At 40.0% G+C, this 23,123-nt stretch overlaps 1 pseudogene across 1 annotated transcript in view; it reads right to left on the bottom strand.

Moving 5' to 3' along the window:
* LOC308610359 (putative helicase senataxin) overlaps positions 1–23,123 on the bottom strand; it is a 44,846-nt pseudogene that overhangs the window by 5,834 nt on the left and 15,889 nt on the right. Inside the window, exons 9-13 of the transcript in view lie at positions 14,340–14,439; positions 7,451–7,624; positions 4,899–5,131; positions 3,671–3,838; positions 2,850–3,000 (exon numbers count right to left, since the gene is read on the bottom strand). The product of the transcript in view is annotated as a putative helicase senataxin (transcript). The remainder of the gene's footprint in view (positions 1–2,849; positions 3,001–3,670; positions 3,839–4,898; positions 5,132–7,450; positions 7,625–14,339; positions 14,440–23,123) is intronic.

Below are 23,123 nucleotides of genomic sequence, written 5' to 3'. Positions count from 1 at the left end.
GGTCGGGGAACTCAGATCCCTTAAGCCTCGGGGTATGGAAAGAAAGAAGAAAAGAAAGAAAAGAAAAGGGGCTTCCCTGGCTGCGCAGTAGTTGAGAGTCTGCCTGCCGATGCAGGGGACAGAGGATCGTGCCCCAGTCCGGGATGATCCCATATGCCGTGGAGCGGCTAGGCCCGGGAGCCATGGCCACTGAGCCTGCACGTCCAGACCCTGTGCTCCGCAACGGGAGAGGCCACAACGGTGAGAGGCCAGCGTACCACACACAAAAAAAAAAAAAGGAAAGGAAAAGAAAGAATGAAAGAAAGAAAGAAAAGAAAAGCAGAATTCCCTGGTTAGGACTCTGTGCTTGCACTGCCATATGGTGAGGGGGAGGGGCATATGAATGAAAAAAAACTGCATGCAGTAAAATTCAACACCCATTCATTAAAAAACTCTAATTAGGTGGGGACTTTTTTAACCTGATAAAAGCGTATATACCAAACCCCAGGAACAAACATCACACTTAATGGTGAGATGTCCAAGGTATTTCTGTAAAGGACACCCAGGACCACTGGACATAGTGAAAAGAAGCAAAAATGAAAGTACTGAATAAGAAGAAAAAAGCCATCTTTACTGACAAGAGATGTCATTTTCTCTCTAACAAAAATATTAAAAATACAACCTAGACCCTACACTTGAGCCACCTTCGTCCCAGCCTTCTCGTGTTGTCAGCCCACACCTGAAAAAGGGCTTATTACCCTCCCTCAGGGAAAGGAAAGTGAAAACCACGCGGGAACTGTTCTCGGTTGTATAATTTGATACAACTACTTTGGAGCAGAACCGGGCACTATCTAGAATCAGCACAAATCCTTCAACCCAGCATTCTCATTTCTAGGTATATATACACTAGACCAGTGTTTTTATAAACTCTTTTGACCGTGATCTATAGTATGAGGTACACTTCACATTGAAAGCCAGTACACTCATACCTCACCAATAAAACAGGTTTCACAAAACAATACTTTACCCCTCACTACCTACACTCTAATCTTTTCTGTTCTCTTCTGTTCTATCTTATCTTGTGTAAGTATGCTGGTTCTGATCTCCCTAAACTGATTTCACAATCCAATAACTGGTCACAAGCCACAGTGTGAAAGCACTGCCCAAGCAGCCTGTATGAATACTCAGGAGACGTGAGTAAGAACACAGTACTCCAGTGTACTCCCTTCAGCTGCTGTACAGTACAACACAATACAACTCAGTCACTGCAGTAAACGTTTTCATCCTGCACTGGAGAAACAGGCACAAGTACAGGAATGAAGTTTGAAATAACAAAAAAAAAAAGGGAAAGAACTTACATTTCTATCAATGGATAACGAATGAACTGTGCACTCATAGATGAGACACCCTATAGCAGTTAACATGAATGACCGAATCCATATACAGCGATACATAAAGTCATAGTTCTCACAAACATAATGGTGAGTAGAAAAGTTGCCGTTCATAATGCATTTTCAGTTTTAAAAGCAAATGACCGCTAGATGTAGCTAATACATGTGCAATAAAAGGGGAAATATGTGTGATCCCTGCGAAGACAGACGACACATCCTGGCTGCTCCTGCAGCTGGTGTGGCCACGGGACTAAGTTCTGGCCAAAAGGAAATAAGCAGAGGTGCTACTGGCAGCGTCTCAGAACTTTCCTTAAAGCACAGCTAGTATATCTGTCCCTTTTTCCTTGCACTTGCTAGATGGGACTACTGGTGCTGGAGCAGCTGTTTCTGACCATGAGGTGCACTAAGGAGTGGGGGGTCCCACGTAGTGCAGCAACAAGGTAGAAAGACCCTAGGTCTCTGAAGACTCGGAAGTAGAGTCATCACGCCAGTATCATCCCTCAGCTGCCCATCTCTGGGCTTCTGAGTAAGAAGGAAATAAACTTCTATCATAGTTAAGCCACTGTAGTTGGAGTGTCTATTATTTGAAGCCTAATTGAATCTTAACTGATTTAGGTCACTGCCAGGTAACATCAAGGAAAATAAAATTTGCTTAGGGAAGACGAGATACATGTGCTTAGAAGAGCAGCCCGACCCAGAGCCATAACCACGCCACTCAGGATGGCTGGTGTGAGAGGAGGTGTTAAGGTTAAGTGCACAGAAATGACTTTACACATTCGCTCAAGCATTCCGAATCCTCGGTGGCAATGCTCTTCAATCTGTCAACTGTACTGAAAAGACTTGTCCCTGTGGTATACTTTACATCTCAACTCCTCAGCTTCTCCGCCTATAAAATGTAGATAGGTTATTTATTGCATGGCTCAGAGGATTACTCTGAGTACTGACACATAGTGAGCACTCGGTAACCATAAGTGATGACTGCTCTAGCTTTTGTGTCACTAAACATCTACTAAGTCCCAACTGAGTGCCAGGCACTGTTCCAGGCACGGGGGTTACTACAATGAACACATTTTTAAAAGCCCTTGCCTTGGTGGACCTCGTTATATTCTAGCTAGACTGAACCATCCACGGTTCTCTGGCTTCTGGTCCTTTTTATGTACAGTAAGTTCCACCAGAGTCCTCTCCCCACTTCACTTCCTCATTGCTCTTCCACGTTTCATCTTAGATATCATTTCCTCTAAAAGTCTTCCCTAACCCCTACACAACTGAATCAAGGGCTGCTCTAAGGTGTTTCAAACGGCACAGGGCCTGGCACAGAATAAATGCTCCAAAATATTCAGTAAACAAAGCAGTAAGTACACATGGGCCACAGCCTCAAGTAGAAAAAATGACCAGAACTGGCTTGCTCTTTGTCATTCAAAGTTACCACACTAAACACTGAAAACAAAAACAAATGAAAAGCCCACATAAGTATCATACCTAAAGGATTCTTCTTGTCTTTACACTTCTCGTTGAATTCAAGCATAATTTTTTTCGTAAGTTCATCAACAGCTGTATTGGAAGGTGCACACACAAGGACACGGTTTTGTTTGATTTTGGCATTGGAGTTCTCATCTGAATGCCCCCTCCTCTGGTTCGACAATTTGCAACAAATAAACAAACAAAAAAACAAACAATACTGATAAGCTCTATTGTGCAGTGTTATAGTTCTTCTCTACTGTCACATATATTTGAAAGTTCCCCTAATAACTAGTTAAAAGTAAATAAAAGCACCTACATCTTACACTGACGTTAAAAAATTACCCTGGCTGGGAATTCCCTGGCCAACGAGTGGTTAGGACGCAGTGCTCTTACTGCCAAGGGCCCAGGTTTGATCCCTGGTCGGGGAACTAAGATCCCACATGCCGCATGGTGTGCCCGAAAAAATAAATTACTCTGGCATAAAATCTAACTTCTCTGAGCCTTACCTTACTATCCACTTATTTTATTCAATGTTCAATCCAAAATGTAACCCAGGAATACATTCAAGATTGTCTCCTGGGATTAGCCGTGACCTATAATAAAGCCCGAAGACCACTATTCTAGCCCTTAGAATTAGTTTCACACAAGATAACATTTTCTGTTCCTTTTATTTCTTATAACCTTCTCTACCTCTGCTACCGCTTTATCTGATATAGTTCCACACAGTATCAAAAAGATACACAGAAGTGAAGGGAAAAACACACTTTAGTACTTATTTACACGTTAAAGTAAAACAACATACTCAATTAAGGGCACAGATGCCCTCGTGCACACTCTACCTCTGTCAGTAGGCGGTACAGGAGGCCCACAATGGTTTTTGATTTTCCTGTCCCGGGTGGTCCATGAATCAGACAGATCTTGGCAACTGCTGGGGAGTGTTTCACCATGGCATATGCAGTTTCTATCGCTTTCTTTTGGTCTTCATTGAAATCTTTTAGGTAGGCGATCTATACAAAAGACACTAGTGAAAAAGAGCGGTTCTTCCTGGGATGGCACAGGAGAGCGAGAGAGTGGAAGACATCTGTTTGAACTGCTGCTGACCTTTGTCAGACAGAAGCTTTGGTGATGATCAGGCAAAACCCCAAAATGACCCTTAATCTAAGAACCACTTTCACTACTGGAAAGAGCTACTGATGAGTCTACAGGCCTCAGTCCACCTACAACCACAACAACTATATTTTTATTTGTGATTCTTATAAAGATGATCACAATAAACTGTTTTGTACTTTTCTTCTTTTTATTCCGTGGTTCTTCCCATTTTAGTCAATCCTCTTTTTAGACAGTAAAAACATTCCAAGACTTCCTTTCCTAACACAAGTGATACAGTCAAAACAACAGGGATTTGGGGTCAGATCTGAGTCTACACCTCAGTTTCACTCAAACGCTAGGTCTCTAAACTCCTAACCTCTCTGGGCTTCAGGCTTTGACAATCATTAAATCTGGGATTCCTTAGAGGGTGAGAACTGACTGAGAAAATGCATATGAAAGTCCTAACACAAGACAGGGGTTCAAATAACATTCCTTTCCTTCCGCCTGTCTCTGTGTTAATTTCCTGGAACTTACACCCAACTCTTACAACAATGAGAAATATGTGTTCACACAAAAATCACAACTTCGTCGTCGCACTGACAACAGTACCAGTCAATGCTCCACTGATCATTCAAATGCAAAAGTCATTCCATTAAACCTCCTCTTACTCCTGTATTTAATTACCTAACAAACAGTTAAGTAGGATGTTCACCTCACATTTTAATGCTGCTCTGCAAGCATGTTTTCAATTCCCTTTTGGACTCTACCTTTTTTCCTGAGGTAAGCTGACTAACTTAACACAAAGAACTACTTTGCAATATTAAAGAAAACTAAGCACTAAAAACGTCACTGGGCACACATGGTGACTATGTCTTTGTTGTAGACAACAGGGAATGTGTGACAGATAAAAATAACATGCTTTAACATCTTGACATGAAATGTTCTGACTTTCCCTGTTATCAAATGACTGTCACTCACAATTCTCTCAGATGCTGTAGTTAGTAAATCTTTTGTACAGAAGTCCATGGGGTTTGGATTCAGAACGGCTCTGGCCAGTTGGTTCCGACCACTCAGCAAAGATATGGCTTTCAACTTCCTCTGTGTAGTCACCAGAGAGCTGATTACAAGACATTTCACGAATTCATTTAAATTGACTGGTAAATTATGTTGAGTCTGGATGGAAAGGGAACACTCAGATTTCCCATTACGCACTATTATCAAGAAGGAGAAAAAGCAATTTCAGTTACCAGTGAATAACAGTGTCCAGTTAAAAAGGTTATTCAGAACAAGGTGTTTTGTAACTTTTTTTTGTGTGTGGTATGCAGCCCTCTCTCAATGTTGTGGCCTCTCCCGTTGCAGAGCACAGGCTCCGGACACGCAGGCTCAGCGGCCATGGCTCACGGGCCTAGCCGCTCTGTGGCACGTGGGGTCTTCTCAGACCGGGGCACGAACCCATGTCCCCTGCATCGGCAGGCGGACTCTCAACCGCTGCGCCACCAGGGAAGCCCTGTAACATGTTTTTTATACATCATTTAAATAATTTTCTCAGTAAGTATCTACTGACTGCCTCCTAAGAACCAGGCAACATTTCTGTCCTCTGGAGGCTTATTTTTTAGAAGAAGGGGGCAGATAAGCAAATAAACATGTCAGGTGATGGTAAGTGCTAGGAAGAAAGCCGAGAAGGGGGATGAGGAAGTGATGAGGGTTGTGAGGGAGTGTTGTTGTAGACAGGAGAGTCAGGGGAGGTTTTCCTGATATGATATTTGAGCAGAGCCATGGCATTAAGTGAGTGAGCCATGCCCGTAACCGGGGAAAGTGGGTTACAGGCAGAGAATCAGCAACTGCAAAGACAATGGGGCAGCGAGGTGCCTGGATTATTTTCACAACAGGGAGAAGGCCAGAATGGCTAGAAGGAAAAGCAGGGAGAAGCGAGCTAGAAGACCAAGACGGTAAATGCAGCTACACTTCAGAGGGCTCTGCAGTTAACCGCTCTGAACATGACTCTGAGTCAGGTCAAGAGCACAGGACAGCTCCGCGCAGGTAAGTGACACACGCTAAGTCACACATTAAAAGAATCACTTATCGCGAATGAAGAATAAACTGCAATGGAAAAAGCACAAGAAGACAACTTAAGAGGCTAAAATCTAGGTAAAAGTGAATGGTCACGTGGGCCAGGAGGCAGCAGGAGAGGTGGCACTTGGATGTAGGATATATGGCTAAGGAAGATCCGACAGGACTTCCTGATGCATTAGAAGGAGCGTGCGAGGGAAAGCAGGACTCAAGGATGACTCTGAGGTTTTGGGCTGAGCAACTGGAAGAATGGGATGGAGGTCCCACATGCTGAGTTGGGAAAAAACGGAGCAACAGCAGATGTCAGGCAGTAAATCAAGTGCTTCCTTTTGGAGTAGGTTTGAAATGTCTAATAATCTCCAAATGGAGACGTCAGGTAGTTGGATGCATGAGGAGTTCCGGGAAGGAGACAGAAACCATTGCTAAATCTTAGAAACAGAACTTTGGCAAATGTAACCACTTGTAAGAGTTGAAAGCACAGATGAAGCTAGATATCCCTGGTGCTCAACGCATCTTGCACAAAGAACTGAGCTCTGACCACACAATAGTGGACATGGCACACCAGTTAGGATGCGGCACGATGTTAAACTCTAAGAGCTTTGTTGCTATTTTTAAGGTATGATACAAAAAGGGGAAGGAATAATGATCACATATTCTCTTCCCGTAACAGAGACTAAGAGAGCAGCAATGTCAAAAAGGCAGCTTGGCATATATCAAGCATGTGGACTTCGTAGTCAAACAAAATTAGGTTTCAATTCTGCACCGAGTGTTTAATAGTAAGGATGCCTTTGGATATGTTACTTAACATCCCTGAACTCTGATTTCCCAATGAGCAGGGAACAAACCATTCTGCTTTGCAGGGCTCTGGGAAAAGATGATAAATGTGTACAGGAAGGACAGGGCACACTGGCTGGCACACAGTCAGTAGTCCTTAAATTCAAGCTAACATTATTTTTGTTATGCTACCTTAGGGAGAGAAGTCCCTACACCACAATGGATGGGAGTGATGAAACAGTAAACCCCTCCAGTTGCCTTACAATTAGTTCTGTGTTTGGTCTGCTCATCAATAATTAGCCCCCAAACCAAGGCTGGAATGTGATTTAACAAACAGATGGTTTTCAAACTGTCTGTTTTATAACAAACACACTGACAGATGAAGGCATTTACTAGAAGGAGAAGACATTACAAAAGAAAGCTTTAAAATCCTAAGTCTAAAGCAATACGTGCTGGGCCTTTTCCAGCTGAGTCTAGAAAAACTAAAAGAGGACTCTGAATGGTAAGTAATCAACCTAGCAAATACAGTCTGGTAAACATAGAGCAAACATACATCTGGTAAATGGACAGCAAATAGAGGGCTGGTAAATGTATAGCAAATACATGGCTAGTAAAGCCTAATTTAGAGGGAGATGAAAAGATGAGCTGCTGACAGATTTCTCTTCCATGTCTCATTAGGTACTTACTGACTGAAGTGCGGCGGAACGTATGAACATAGCCACAGTAATGTTCACGGGGAACTTGCAGGCGATGTCTCTCTATATCCTTCTTCTCTCCATTTAGTCTTTCAGGAACCAAAAACACCAAATCATTTTCCTTTGGATGAAGCTGTTTAGCTAGTTCACATTCCTCAAGATAAACTATAACACAAGAAGAAGCCAGCATTTATTCTAACAGAATTAGTTTACATGAGATTAAAGGATATTAAACGCTTGTACTAAGTTCAAGCAAGTATACAGCACTAGCGGACTTTGTACATACTTCAAAATGATAGTCTAAGCTAGTCAGCATTGACAAATATTGATCACACAGCATTATAAAAGTCTTCTTAAAACCTGCTACAAAGCCAAAATAGATGAAGTCATAATATTCAAAAGTAGCTAATACATTTCTTTTCCTTGAAGTTTACCTTAGTTTTTAATCAAGGAATTTTCACTTTTGTGCCCTGCTTTCAAAATCCCGAGAGAAAATCTGGAAACAGATCCATGTACACGTAAGAATTTTGAGCCTACTAGTGGCATTTCAAACAAGGGGGAAAGGACAGTAGTAAAATAAATGGGGCTGGGAAAACAGAGCAAGCTCTAAAATTAAAAAAAGTTCAGTACCAACTGCCAAATCCAGCAGCAACATACTGAACCAAAGCACGAAGTACTAGGATTAAGTAGACTGAACTACTAAGTCTAAAAAGAATTTTAAAAATGCATCATGTAAGAAATGTCTATTTGAAGGCATCAGAGAGCAAATACAACAATGAAGAATCACTCTGTTGAGATCCAGAACAAGGTGGAGATCCGTAAGGGTCAGCCCAGTATTTTCCCTAGAAACATCTGAACTCTTCAGGGAGTGGCAGCCAGGAATTTGAGCAGTACCTGGGATAGCCTTGTACAAAAAAAGAGACAAAAACTGGAGTCCAGGGCCTGCATAGATAAAGTAGGCATCCTGGTAGCCCTCAAGCTTCAGGTAGGGACCATGAAGGACTACACCCAACAATGAAGGCAGCTTCAATTCACCCGAGTACTTCAGGAAAGCTCAATCCTTTAAGCTGATCCCACATTGCTAGTACTCCCAGAATCCTGGCAGAAGCAAAGAAAAATCCTCTCTGGAAGAGGACATCCTATCATCCTAGGCCCCTGATTATTTTTTAAATAGCTTTCCAAAGACAATGACCAACATATTAGAAATAAGCAAAGCACCAGGAGAGAATACATGAACTACTAGAATCAACAAACAAACAAAAAAGGGCTGCACAAGGCACTACACAGAGTACAGTCCTTGAATTGGTTCTAGGACTCCCGCAGGCACCAAAATCCTCAGATGCTCATGTCCCTTATGTAAAACGGCATAGTATTTGCATATAACCCACGCACATCCTCCAGTACACTTTAAATCATCTCTAGATTACTTATAATACCTAATACAATGCAAACGCTATGGACATAGTTGTAAATCCAACATAAGTGGTATGTAAATAGGTGCTGGTGCATAGCAAACATGTTTTTCTGGAATTTTTTTTCCCTGAATATTTTCAATCCACGCTTGAATCCGATGACGCAAATCCCGCAAATACAGAGGAACAACTGTATGTATAACACAGTTTAAAATATAGAGTTAAAATACGTAACAATAATAATATACAAAGTGGAACAGATAAACAGGGTTAAAGTTTTTTAAGATTTTGCCTTATCTATGGAGACACTTAAAGTATCGATGAAATCTGTAAACTTTGAATCATGTACGCTCTAAGTTTTCACCTAAACTACTAAATGGCAAAAGAGGTACAAGTTGACGTATAATTTCCAAACTAAAAGAAAAGAAAAAATGAATGGTTCAAAGGTCTCACATATATGTAAAGAGTACACTCTAGTTCTATCAGTTTTTTCTTTATATATTTTATTAGGTATTCAAAATGGTCCTATCTTCTGTTCACTGAACTTGCTATCATTGTGAAATACTCGCTTTTAATCTCAAATAATGCTCTTCTGCCGTAAAGTCTATTTAGTCTGGTATTAACAGAGCAAAACAAGTTTCTTTTAGTTGGGTTTGCATGAGTAGCTTTCTCCAATCTTCCTCTTCTAACCTTTCTGTATCCTTATGTTTACATGTATTACTTGTAAACAGCATATAACATGCCAATACTGATCTTGAAATAACTTTTTCTACCCAAAGATACTACGGCTACTTAGAAAATTGAAAGCTCACATACAGGATAAAACATATAGATGGTATCGGTTACATCAGGTAGCAAGAAAGCTCTCAAAGACTAGCCTGTCTAAAGGGCTCAGGAGCCAACTTGAAGAAACCAATTACAAAGACTTGAAACAAGTGTATTTAAGTCCATGTGTTCATAACGAAAAAACATTTTTTTAAAGTTCACTGGTCAACCCAGCACTTGCAGAGAATTAAGTCATTATTTTGAAAACTGGTCAGGAGTCAAGTATCAATACTTATTCTACCCTTCTTTATAAAGTATACTACTGAGTAATCAAATAAAATGGAGCACTTTTTCTTTACAGAACTACAATAGCAAATAAATGAAGAAATGATCAAATAAAAATATCACCATTTTGTATCCTTTAGTAAAATAATTAATCTAGGCATTAAGGATCAACGGTTATAAGTATTACAAAAAGAGAAATTAGAGATCAAGCACCTCCTGATAAAGGAACACACCAACCTCAGCTATGAACTAGTTTTGCCAAAAATATTAGGTCCAATGAAACTGATCAAGCCTCTAGATCCAACTATCAATTTACAAAAAGTACAAAGGACTGAAAAACATACTAAACACCACCAGGGGGATGCTATCAGCAAGACACAGACACAGACCCTGTAATTCTACAGGGTCAACAACACAATTTCTTCAACAAATAAATTACAAAGCGGGAGGGATCCATGAAGGAGACAATTGTAATTGAAGAAGACATATTAACAATGTCAGTGAGTGGACCTAACTTGGTTCTTAATTCAAGCAGGCTGAAATAAATTGTTCTTTATGAGGAAACGGAAAACTTGAACACTGTCTAGCTATCTAATATTAAGAAATCATGGTTCATACTTTAGCAACAAAATAATGAATTATTAGCAAAAATACTATGAATTTTTAGGTCCATCTCTATTAGAGATAGTCACTTAAATAATTATGACACCAAAAGAAAAAAATCTAACCAATGATGATCTGCAAAACCTCTCCCTAGAAAACTGTAAAACATTACTGAAAGTAAACCTAAATAACTGACAGTATGTATCGTATTCAAATCAGTATTAGAAAGATGTCAATTCTTAACAAATGTCCACATCTTTTTTTCTCTAAAACTTACATGGTAATGCAAAGGGACAAGAATAGCCAACGTACTCTTAAGGCCAAACAAGGTAAGCAGACTTGCTCATTAGTGTTTATAATAAAGCTTAATTAAGTAAAATTAAGCAATGTGATATGGGCAGAAAGGTAGGCAAATGATCCAACAAAGAAGAAAGGAGTCCAGAAAAAGGCGAGTGCATTAAATGGACTTAGATTTGTAACAAATATGACACTGCAGACCATGGAGAAAGGATAATCTTTTCAATAAACACTACTGGGGTAATTACATCTCCATTAGGGAAAAAAATGAAACATGGCCCCTACATCTTACTCGTGTACAAAATCCATTCCAGGTCGGCAAAACAGCGAAGCCTCTAGAAAAGGGATTGGCAAACTTTCTGTAAAGAGCCAGATTTTTCTTTGCAGGCTACACATGGTGTCTGTTGCATATTCATCATCATCTTTTCTTCAAAAGCTTAAAAAAATGTAAGAACCTTACTCTTGGGCAGCATAAAAACAGGATACAGGGTAGATCTGCAAGCTGTGGTTTGCTGACACCTGTTCTAGATGTTAAGATAATATATTTATGACCTGCAGCAGGGAAAGGTTTCTTAAACCTTTGGCACAGACCATTAACCATAAAAAATACACAGATGCATTTGTCATGTTAAAAAATAAAGTCTAAACAAGAATAAAATAAGAATTTTAAAGACATCACTAAGAGAGACATAATGCAAGCCAAAGTGGGAGGATGGTTTATATCCAGATTGCATAAAGAACTTGCTACAAATCAGTAAGAAAAAGACAACTAACAGAAAATGAACAAGAGTCTTTAATAGGTGCTTCCCTAGAGAGGTTACTTGAGCATCTACTAAATATATGAGAAGGTGCTCAATCTCACTGATAGCCAGGATATTACAAAATAAAACCACAAATGGCCATCAATACACACACACTACAATGGCTAAAATGAACAGCACAATCAACACAAATGTGTTGGCAGAGACATGGAGCAACGTGACTTCCATACGCTGGTGGGGTGTGTCATTCTGCATGACTAGCTTGGCATTATCTACTCATGTTAAGCTCATGCATAATACCCTGAGACTCTGAGACCCACTTCAGGAGACAGACTCCACAAAAATGCCCTCGCATAACACGAAGAGACACATGAATGACCATAGTAGCATTATTCATAAAATGCTGTGTGTAGAAGAAGGCCTGAGGCTGCTATCATTAGAAAGGCCTGCTTACAAGGTTGGCCCCCTTGGAATCTGGGAACTTGGTTTTCCAGACAGCTCTCATCATTTGCTGATGACAATGGCTCACTGTACCTTACCTGTTTGCCAAATTTTTTCTCTACAGCTTATGTCAAACACCCACTTTACTTGTGAAAGTCATGAATGTGGGCTAGGCAGAGGGTGTTTTAGGCACTGGGTCTCTAAGCTTCCCTGGTAGATAATGTGTCACATGGGTTGTCGCAGCCCACTACTGGGAAAATTAAGTGTGTCCTGTGTGACTTCGCTGGGAAATGACTCTTGGAAACTTGCTCCTGGTTTCCTTTTTCCCTTTGCTGATTTTGCTTTGTATCCTTTTGCCATAGTAAGTCACAGCCATGAGCAGGAATATAATTCCTGTGAGTACTCCTAGCGAATCACTGAACTTGGGCATGGACTTGGAGAGCCCTGACACACAGGCCTAAACTGCTGAAAAAATGTCCATTAACGGGAGTTCTCTGGCAATCCAGTGGTTAGGACTCGGCGCTTTCACTGCTGTGGCCCGGGTTCAATCCCTGGTCGGGGAACTAAGATCCCACAAGCTGCATGGCACTGACAAAAAAAAACTTCTTTAAAATAATAATAACAAAAATGTCCATCAACAGTAAAATTGTGACACAGTCACATATTGAAATACCACCACAGCAATGAAAAAAATACCAAAGATGCACACAAATTTGATGAATTACGAAGACATGTTACGTGAAAGAAGTCAGACACAAGAGTAAATGCTATGTGATTCTATCATACCATCAAGATAAATGGATGATAAATCAGTGATTTAAATATTAGAAAGAAATATAAAACTACTACAAGAAAATATGGAAGTATTTATCTGATTTCTAAAACCAACTGAACAGTAAAGAAATAAATACGGTATTTTTGAACATGTGAAGATAAAAATTGTCTGCCTCAAAAACTGCATGTGAAACTGAACAGCAAATAATGAAATTGAAAAAAAATTAACAATGCATACAAGTAAGAAAATAACCTCCCTAAGAGAAAAAAAAAGGACAAAAGGCATGAACAGACAATTATCCGCCCCCCGCCAAGAATATAAAAGACCAATAAAGATTTGAGGACAAAAACTACAACTTCAAATGAGATACATGTTCCATATAAAACTGGGGGATAAGTTTAAACTAGCAAATGAGAAGAGATACATTCTTACATTCTTATGTCAGAAGTGAAAATGGTATTCTTTTTGGTAGACAGAGGCAATATGAACCGAAAGTCTTAAAATGCACACACTGTTTGATCTAGCAAAGGGATTTATTCAGTGTAACAGTAAAAAATCATAAGTAATGTACATGTGTAACTAGAAATTACTGGTTAAAGAGAACTATGGAATACACTTACAATGGAATAACTACAAACACTGAACATGCTATTATTATTTATCTCTGAAAAGACATTTATAATAGACTAAATGAAAATAAGTCAAATGTAAGCTTCACGAAGGTGGAATTTTATGTTTTCATCACAGCTACATACCTAGCATCTAGAATCATACACTATCAGGTAGTATAAAGTCAGTAAATATTTGCTGAATAAATACATGAAAAACGTCACTTAGGTAAAATAACCCTACCCACCCACCCTTCACTCAGATGAATAGGAAGTCTAGCAGTAAGATATACACTACTATGTTCATAAGATGATCTCTGAATGATGGGAACTGTGAGTGATGTTTATTTTACTATTGGCTAATATTATCTGAATAATCTACAGTGAACATATAATACCTTCCCCCCAAATATATGTACACGCTTTTTTTCTTAAGTGAATCTATGGAGTGGGATGGACTGCAAGGGGGAAGGAGACAGACGGAGAATTTATACTTTTTATTTTAAAGGGTTCTAAATGCTTGGTTTATTTATAACTAAGACATAACTGTGACACATGCTCCAGACAACTCATGAAGTGAGAGCAGAGACGGCAGAGAGATTTACTCAGAATCTGTACGCACGATCATGTCAACACCCCCTCCGCCCCCGCCAATCAAACTCCCTCACTCACCTTCTCTCTCCCTTGCCCAGCATCTAGGGACACTTTGGCCTGTGGTATTCTGCTAGCACAATGGTTAAAACCATGAATTTTATAACTGTCCCAGTAATTATCCTCATTAAGTAAAGACTTTAAACATACTCTTTGTAAGAGCTTACAAATTCACCTCAGGAAACCTATATCCCAGAAAATTCAAGCAATTATTATGTTCCCTCAAATAGCAATCTCCAATTATTATATGATAGAGCCCAAGTTACATAAAAAAGAACTTACAAACAAACTCCCAGTATTTTTTATAATCAGCAGGAAATTTTCGTAAATGCAACTGATGGAATTTCTCTTTGTTTGGAGAGCTGTTCCATTCCTGTGCCACCTACGCAAAGCAAAAAAAGCAACTTAAGAAAGCAAAAACATCTGAAAAGCCAATGTTAAACGGCAAAATTTTCCAAAGTAAGCAACCATAAAATCCAGAACCTAGAACTCCTGTGTGACACAAACATTAAAAATTAATTTGGGACTTCTGGTTTCCAGCTTGGCATGTAAGGAACTTAGAAGTCGCCACTCCATCCTAACAAGTAAAAAGAGACAAAAAGGTGGATACAGACAATCACAACTTGCCAGCGCAGAAAACTCTGAAGTAGAAACCTCCATGCCAGGAGGAAATCCTGAACTGGATGCGACAAACTGTTGGAGGCTCAGCATGACCTCTCTTAAAAACTCTAGGGGGACCCAGTCATAAAAGGGACTCCACACTTTGGTGAGTCTTACCTCTAGGAGCTCGAACAGGCCCTCACAGTGAACACTGGAGAAAATTCCCTGTGTGCTTCCAGCGGGGGTGGGGGGTTGGTGGGGACTGGGGTAAAGGAACCATTGTGTAATACACCAGAGCATTCTTGACCTTCTTAACAAGGCCTGATCTATGAGATGCTATTTTTCCGGAGTCAAAGTTGCTGGGATTTTATCAGAGCTTAAACTACTTGAGGGAAGAAAACCAGCTCCAGCCCATTCTAACCATCCTGTCTCACCCAAGGAGGTGGGGGGAAACTAAGAAGCATGTGGTGTAAAGTTCTTAGTCCAGAGGAAAAGGCTCACTAAAAGAGTGACACCTTATCATAGGACTATGGAATGGTCTTCCTTCCCCCATACCTCATTTCTATATCACTAAAGGCCTATTTACTGCTGTTCCTTTTACTTAGTAGATTACGTCTGCCTTGCAACAAAAAATTACAAGGCATACTCAAAGGCAAAAAGCACAGTTTGCACAGAATAAAGAAGCACTAAAACCTGTCAGATATGGCAGGAATACTGGAATTATCAGACCAGGATTTTTTTTATACTATAGTTAATATACTAAGAGTTTAATGAAAAAAGGAGGCCATGAAATAATAGATGGGTAATGTAATGAATGAGATGGAAAGTAGAAAGAATCAAAAGGTAATGCCAGAGATCAAAAACACTGTAACAGAAATGAAGGATGCCTCTGATGGCCTCATTAGTACACTGGACATTGCTGAGGAAACAATCTCTGAGCTTGAGGCTACAGCAATAGAAGCTACCAAAGCTGAAAAGCAAGGAGAAAAAAATGGGTAAAAAAAACCACACCCCAGAATATCCAAGACTGTGAGATAATGACAAAAGATGCAGCATACACATAATGGAGATACGAGAAGAAGAGAGAGCGAAAAAGCAGCAGTATTTGAGGTATAATGACTCAAGAGTTTTCCAAAATTAACATCAGACACCAAACCACAGATCCAGGAAGCTCCAAGACCAAGCAGAATAAATGCCAGAAACTACACCTAGGCATATCATATTCAACCTTCAGGAATATGAAATATCAAAGATAAAGGAAAAATAATTCATGAAAGAAGCCTGTGGGAAAAAACACCTTATCTATAGAGGAGGAAGGATAAGAATTACATTTAACTTCTCCTCAGAAACCATGCAAGCAAGGAGAGAGTAGTGAAATATTTAGACTGTTGAAAGAAAAAATCCTACCAATCTAGAATTCGGAATGCTGAAAAATTATCCTTTAAAAGTGAAGGAGAAGGGCTTCTCTGGTGGCACAGTGGTTAAGAATCTGCCTGCCAACACAGGGGACACAGGTTCGATCCCTGGTCCAGGAAGATCTCACATGCCACGGAGCAACTAAGCCCGTGAGCCACAACTACTGAGCCCGCATGCCACAACCACTGAAGCCCACATGCCTAGAGCCCGTGCTCCATAACAAGAGAAGCCACTGCAATGAGAAGCCCACACACTGCAAAGAGTAGCCCCTGCTCGCTGCAACTAGAGGAAGCCTGTGCACAGCAATGAAGACCCAATGCAGCCAAAAATAAATAAACTAAATTTATTTAAAAAAGAAAAAAATAACTCAACAGTAAGAAAACAGACAACCTGATGAAAAAGATGTGCAAAAGGCCTGGACAGACACCTCACCAAAGTAGATATACAGACCGTAAATTAGTATATGAAAAAATGCTCCATATCTTATGTCATCAAAGGAATGCAAATTAAAACAACAAGATACTATTACACACGTATTAGAATGGCCAAAATCTGGAGCACTGACAGGACCAAATGCTGACGGGGATGTGGAACAGTAGGAACTCTCATTTATTGCTCGTGGGAATGTAAAATGGCACCATCACCTTTTTTTTTTTCTTTTTTTTTGCTGAGCCACGTGGCTTGTGGGATTTAGTTCCCTGACCGGGGATCGAACCTGTGCCCCCTGCAAGTGGAAGTGCAGAGTCCTAACCACTGGACCACCAGGAAATTCCCAAGATGGTACCACCACTTTGGAAGACTGTTCGGTGGTTTCCTATGAAACTAAACATATTCTTACTGTAGGATCCAGCAATAGTGCCCTCACTATTTATCCAAATGAACTGAAAACTTATATTTATGTTAAAAACCTGCACATGGATATTTATAGCAGCTTTATTCATAACTGCCTAAACTTGGAAGCAACCAAGATGCCCTTCAGTGGGTGAACGGATAAACCAACTATGGTACAACCAGACAATGGAATATTATTCAGTGCTAAAAAGAAATGAGCTATGAAGCCATGAAAAGACACAGAAGGACCTGAAATGCACATTACTAAGTGAAAGAAGCCAATCTGGAAAGGCTACATACTGTGTGATTCCAACTATTTGACATGCTGGAGAAAGCAAACTATGGAGACAGTAAAAGGATGAGTGATTGCCAGGGTTGAGACTGTGGAGGGGTGAACAGGCAGAGCAGAGAGGATTTTTAGGGCAGTGAAAGTACTCTGATATTAGAGGACTGCTACATGTCATTATACGTTTGTCCAAACCCTTAGAATATACAAATCAAGAGTGAACCCTAATGAAAACTATGGACTCTGGGTGGTAATGACGTGTCAATGTAGGTTCATCAGTTGTACGAATGTACTACATTGGTAGGGGATGTTGATAATGGGGGATGCTATGCAGAGTTCCTCTAGCTCGCTGCAACTAGAGAAAGCCTGTGTGCATCAACCAAGACCCAACCCAGCCAAAAATGAATCACATAAATTTCTATATATATTTAAAAAAGATAAGTACTGAGTACTATCTCCAAAATTTACGCCCAATGAATTCACTTCTCTTTATTTCCATAGCTACCACCTAGATCAAGCTACCATCATCTTTCTCCTGGGCTATTATAATAGCCCCCGACAGGTCTACTGCATCTATGCTTACCTTTCTACAGTTATTCTCTAATGAGCAACTAAGAATGTTTTCTTTAAAACAAAAAAGTAAACTATTACATATTGCTACTCCCCCAGCCTAAACACCAACCAACTAAAAATCCTCCAACATCTTCTCACTGTACTGAGAATGAAACCCCAACCTGCACTTACAGGGTTGTATACCATCCAGCTCTTGACTGATTTCTGCAATCTTACTTCATTTCCCTTTACCTCTAAGTTACCTCACTCCAGTCACATCAGCCTAATCTCTTTGCTCACATATGCTCAGTTAGGCCTACTTCAAAGCATTATAGTCTTGACCCTCCCCCCTCCTCTGCACAAAACCCTCCTCTCCTGGCTCTCAGCCCGATCTCAAAAGCAGCCTCCCAATGTCGCTCATCATATCAACCTGTTTTGTTTCCTTCACAGAACAAATTATAACAGGAAATTAGCTAAAAATGGTGCACTCTCCCTATAAGGGGTGTGGGCACTAAGAATCACAGCTGGTACTCCAGAAGGGCCCCCTTTCTGCCTGCTCCTTGTCTACACAACCTAAAAAGCAGCTGCCAATTACACTCTGCATACACGTGCATGCACACACAGGTAACCGAAGGGGACTGCAGACAGAGCCAGCAAACCAAAACTTTAAGAAAATAGAGTATTTGCCAAAACTGACCAAAAAAATTGGTCCCTGTCAAAATAGTGCACATTTATCTAATATTTTTGTGTGTTAAACCTAAGGATTAAAAACTAATATATCCTCTATCAGTCACATCAGTACACAAAAGACTCATATTTCTTTTTTTCCCCCCACACACTGTATTTTATTTTTACAAGAGATAAATAAACTGACACCAAGCATTGCAAATGGATGACCACAACAAAAGCAACAATGATTGCAATTACCAAACACGAAACAGACTCATACTATGTCATAATATTGACATTCAGTCCAGGAATCCTCCACTGTAACAGCTCCTTTACTTTGTTGTGAAAATTGACTTGTATACTTTTTGCCTCTGAGTCCTGTGGGATTTTTTTTTTATTCAAGAGACTCATATTTCTAAAAGTTGAATTTGCTCGTTTGCCCTTTGGGGCAAGGGATAATTCTACGCAATGTCATTGCATTCCACCTGCAATAAGACATAAGAACTGGATAACCAAACACTGCGTTTCATGTCCTAAATAGGATACCAACCACATTTCTGTCAAAGGACTCTAAACACACTTCAGCATTCCATTAACAAACAATATTACGAAGTCAAATTACATCCAAATGAGGATAAGAAGCCTTGGCCCAAGACTGTGGTTGATGCCACAGTCTCTGGCTTATAAGAAAGAATAAACATTAAAAGTAATCAAGGTATCTGAGAATTCTCTGGCAGTTCAGTTGTTAGTGCTTTCACTGCTGAGGGCCCAGGTTCAATCCCTGGTCAGGCAACTAAGATCCCACAAGCCACACGTTACAGTGGGAAAAAAAAAAGGAATCAAGGTATATTAATAATACCATTAATAAATGTTGGCCTATATAAACTAGAAATGCTAAAACAATGCTGTTTCACTACATGGTTAAAGAAAAAGAACAAGATTGCAAAAATAAGAAAAAAAGAACAAGATAAAACTTCACGGTAAAGATGACAGATTGAACACAGGCATTTCCTTTCATTCCCCTGAAACCCCACTAAAACACCCAAGGGATTTTTCACAACAGGATTAATTCATTAGGATGAAGAGAACAGAAGACGAGGCAAGAGTATCAAAATCTGGGAAGCTGGTAAGCAGATGGATGAATGGTTAACTAACTCAGCAAGTCCAAGAAGCTGAACTCTAAGAAGGAAGTGTCTGACATACACCTCTAGGAGGAGGAGGGCTGAAGGGAGACTGCCCATCCCTGTTCCTAGCAAAAAGCTAGAGTGGTTTCACTTCTATAAAGTGTGACCGTCTCTGCCTGTGGGGCAGCAGATAGAGAGGGGATACTGTACTTAAAAAAAAAAAAATGTGGGGGGGGGCGTCCCTGGTGGTACAGTGGTTAGGCATCTGCCTGCCAATGCAGGGGCCACGGGTTCTATCCCTGGTCTGGGAAGATCCCACGTGCCGTGGAGCAACTAAGCCCATGCACTACAACTACTGAGCCTGCGCTCTGGAGTCTTTGAGCCACAACTACTGAAGCCCTCGCCACAACTAGGGAAAAGCCCACGTGCAGCAACGAAGACCCAACACAGCCAAAAATAAATAAAATAATTTTAAAAATAAAATAATTTTTAAACAGGGAATTAAGCAAATATTTAGATACTGAATGCCTGGACCTTTCCCTCTGCCCCCACCCTCACCCCACAGTCAGCTCCCCATCAAGCCTATGCTTTCCAGGCAATCGATCTGAAGATTCTTCTTGGGGAAATCTGACCTCACTAAGAGGGGAAAAGAAAAGACTAAAAACAGTGACATGAGAGTGGGGATGAGGCTTCCCAATAAAATGCCAAATGGTCAACAAGCCTATCCCTTTCACTCAGAGCTTCTAATCTGTTTTAAAATCTTACATGTAACAAAATATAGATTATAACTATACCCAAGCATGTAATCTTAATATAAAGAATGAAACTAATTTGGATTTCACCATGTGATGGTGTCCTTCAGATCACATTTGACTTCCACAGTGCAAATAATAAAGGACCATTTTAGTACAAGTATCTCTTTTCCTAAGCATCTCTTTTGACCTGTCATTATTTAAATGCATCCTCTTTTCTTATAGCATTAAAAAGTTGAGATATAGTTCACAATATAAAATTCACCACTTTAAAGTGTGCACACTACAGTGTGTTTTTAGTACATTCACTATTTTGTGTAACCATCACCATTATCTAATTCCAGAACATTCCCACCATCCCAAAACAAGCCTTACACCTATTAGCAGTCAGTCCTAATTCCCACACCCCTCCCTCACCCATCCCCTGGCGACTACTAATCCACTTTCTGTCTCTACGGATGTGCCTATTCTGGAAAATTCGTATAAATGGAATTACACAATGTGTGGCCTTCTGTACCTGGCTTCTTTCACTTAGCATAATATTTTCCAGGCTCATCAAAGGACAGGTAAAAGTACATAGAACGGGTCATTCCTTTTAATAGTAGACTAATATTCCATTGTAGGCATATACCATGTTTTGTTTACCCATTCATCTCCTGATGGACATCTCGGCTGTTTACAACTTTTGGCTATTATGAACAATGCTCCAATCTGCTTGTTAGTATCCTGTTCTTAAATGTGAGTAAACCAACAAAAATCATTAGACATGTGAAGAAAGGAGTTAACATGAAAGGTCTGTAGACACTAAAATGAATAGGAAAAAAGCAACTGGGAAAACAGGGACAATGAAAGGAGAAGAAAACTTTCAACTAACTTTAAACTTATCATTAATTAACTTCAGGTAGTAAAAAATACTGTGCACATGAAGAAAGCACACAATCCTATAAAAAGGAATAATGAGAGGACAAGAGTACTGTGAAACTAAAAATATGCTCAAAAATTTTTTCAATAGACTTGGACGCTGAGAAAGTCTCCAAGGAAGGAGAATGACGATGACAACAACAAAGACAGAGATGGCAAAATAGAAAGAAATTTTAAGACATGCAAAGTTTCAAAATTTATCTCCTACACATTCTTTTCTCAGGAAGCTTGAAGGATGTGCCTTACTAAAATGAGAGGGTGACAAAAACAGACAACCCTGGGTACAGGAGACAAAGATCCAACACAGGAAAGAAGGAAATGCAAGCCCTAGGATGAGGATGGTGAGCATTTCAGGTTAACCATCCTAAACCAAGAAGATGAAATTTATCAACTATCTGATGTGCCTGATCATACTGAGAGGCCTAAACATCCAAGAGACAGCCTGAAGCTAAATTAGTAATACGTACATAGAAAATTAAGTAAACAATAAATCCAGAGAAAGCAAAGAGTCGGAAACGAAAAGTAGTTACAACTACCACATGACTTAGTCGCGGACACTTTTGTTTTTAATTCAAAGACCTTATTCTCTTTTGTTTAAATTAATTTATTTTTGCTGTGTTGGGTCTTCGTTTCTGTGCGAGGGCTTTCTCTAGTTGCGGCAAGCGGGGGCTACTCTTCATCGCAGTGCGTGGGCCTCTCACTATCGCAGCCTCTCTAGTTGGGGAGCACAGGCTCCAGACACGCAGGCTCAGTACTTGTGGCTCACGGGCATAGCTGCTCCACGGCACGTGGGATCCTCCCAGACCAGGGCTCGAACCTGTGACCCCTGCATTAGCAGGCAGATTCTCAACCACTGCGCCACCAGGGAAGCCCAGTGGACACCTTTTATATCGTCAAAATAATAACAAATACTGACCTAAAAATTACAAGACTACTCCATAGTGAGGATGGGAAAACAGGAGAGGTGTGTGTGAACACAGGGCTGGGAAGAGAGGGTACTTCCTGTAGTGGGTAATTACAGAAAATGTCTAGTACTGAAAACTTAACAAGTCAAAATAGTGGCATGTTATTTAGAAATATGGAAGTAAATAACAAAAGGATCCCTCAAGGATCAAAAATAATTACTTGGGGAGGTGAGAGTGGCTGATTTTTTTTTTTTTAATAATGGGCCTTCCACAAGTATTTGACTATCTTAAACTTTGTGTATATACAAACGGAACTTGTGCTCATTCTGCTTTGAAAAGGTTCTAGCTACAGAAATGTCCTGAAGGAAGAAATCTTAAAGATAAACATATAAATACTTCTGAACTAAGGGAAAAATAAAATCACAAATGTGTCCTAAATTTAAGGGCTATGAATGGCCTCTAAGCAATTTAGTGTTTTCTGGAAAGGATAAACGTTCAAGAAAAAAGTAAGCTCCAAGATGAAGAAAATCTCTGTATATTCCCCAGCTTATTTAACTGTATACACTGTTCACTGAACTAACGATTTTGTAAGGTAAGAAAATCATTCTTGTAATACTATTTCACATTGTTCTTAAGGAGAGAGACTGAAGAGCCTTTATCAGTTAGTTGTTTCTAATGGTTCTGAAACACTAGTAAAATAATTCTTACGACAATGGCTGAAATTTAGGGCATAAATTGACACCAACTTGCCTCTTTGTGCAGTACATCTCCTTTGCCTTTAACAATTCTAAGCTGGATCTTTGCAGTCTCTCTGCCTGCGATATACTTCCTATGGCCAACTCCTTCTGCTCACTCTGGTCTCGGTGTGAATACCATCGCTCACAGAGGCCGTCTCACCTTTCAGTCTCAAGTGCCTGCTCCCTTTTGTTCTAGATCATTCTAGAGCACTCTAGAGCCTTTTGTCCCGATCTGAAATGATCATTCCCAGAAGGCAGAGGCCTTGTCTGTCG

This window comes from Mesoplodon bidens, assembly GCF_964165515.1.
Source record: "Mesoplodon bidens genome assembly, contig: HAP1_SCAFFOLD_1223, whole genome shotgun sequence".
NCBI lineage: Eukaryota > Metazoa > Chordata > Mammalia > Artiodactyla > Ziphiidae > Mesoplodon > Mesoplodon bidens.
Note: the sequence above shows the minus strand (reverse complement) of the source record. Positions and strands in the feature narration are given on the sequence as shown.